We start from the raw sequence: 1,086 nt of genomic DNA, 5'->3' as shown, positions 1-1,086 counted from the left end.
ACATAGAGCAGATGCTGGATAAAGATGAAGCTCTCTAGAGCGCATGTGTCGACCGCCTGCATTCGTGCATGCTATCAAATGGAGTATACTTTGAAAGTCTATGTGTTTGACTGTATGCTAGCATATACGCATAAAAAGCTTAAGTATACTTTAGGGTTAAGAGGATGGTAGGACTTAAACCCCACTTTCCACTCAATGGCATGGAAGATTTCATTTCAGTGTGATCAGATTTATGTGGACAAACAGGCTGTTTTGACCTGGTAGTAAATTTCATAACCTTCATCTCTTATTTTGTCGCATTATATCACTTTTGCGGGAGTACCAAGTGCTACGCATGAATACTATTGAATGAACAAACCCTTGTTACATTAAAATATTAAATTAAAAGACAACTACTCACCATGAACTCCAGTATGTTCAGTACTAGTGTTAAGGACTACAAGGCTCTTGCCATACATGTCTCGGACTCTCCCATCAGCACCACGTGGCCCACCAAACGCCTGACTTATGGCAGTGTCTTTAACAACAATGCACCGTTCCCTTTCACCTCTCTCCATCTCTTCTTTTGTGGCATCAGTACCTGGAAACACAACACGATGCAACAAAGCACTAATTACAGTTAACACACTGTGACTTTCTATATATGTGCTTCTGTTATGTGTGTACATTTCAGAGTGCGAGTAAAATCACTTAAAGCAAACTTCTGTAAAGATACAGAACTCAAACATGAAGACAGAGAAACTGCAATAAAGCTGATAATCAAAACTGTACACCAGCTGGTCTATCGCCCACCCCTACATAAAAGTATTAAATAAATTGAATAATCAAGTGTGTAACTAAAACACTGTCTTCAATGTATGAATCAAATATGAATTGATTCTTATTCATGATCCAAAAAATGATTCAGTCAAGCGCGGTGAGAGATTTTCTCTCTGTCTTTGTGTTTTATTAACATTAATGATATAGACAGCAGCAGATTTATTAGAATGCTGTCCCTTTAAGACAGTGATGCCTAGTGCGATTCTTTCCTGTAAACCCGGCTCTTTCAGCCAGATGGATTCAATGAACCGGTAAAAAAAAAAAAAA

General features: G+C 38.2%; 1 long non-coding RNA gene across 1 annotated transcript in view; it reads right to left on the bottom strand.

The window, feature by feature from the left end:
* The window catches only part of LOC107566439 (uncharacterized), a 12,861-nt gene extending 12,287 nt beyond the window's left edge, over positions 1-574 (bottom strand). Inside the window, exon 1 of the long non-coding RNA XR_001606509.1 lies at positions 401-574. This is a non-coding gene — a long non-coding RNA (uncharacterized lncRNA). The remainder of the gene's footprint in view (positions 1-400) is intronic.
* Positions 575-1,086: the final 512 nt, after the last annotated feature.

Source organism: Sinocyclocheilus grahami, unplaced genomic scaffold (genome assembly GCF_001515645.1).
Source record: "Sinocyclocheilus grahami isolate Dianchi unplaced genomic scaffold, SAMN03320097.WGS_v1.1 scaffold1075.1, whole genome shotgun sequence".
Taxonomy (NCBI): domain Eukaryota; kingdom Metazoa; phylum Chordata; class Actinopteri; order Cypriniformes; family Cyprinidae; genus Sinocyclocheilus; species Sinocyclocheilus grahami.
The sequence above is the reverse complement of the archived record's forward strand: the minus strand, read 5'-3'. Positions and strand labels throughout refer to the sequence as shown.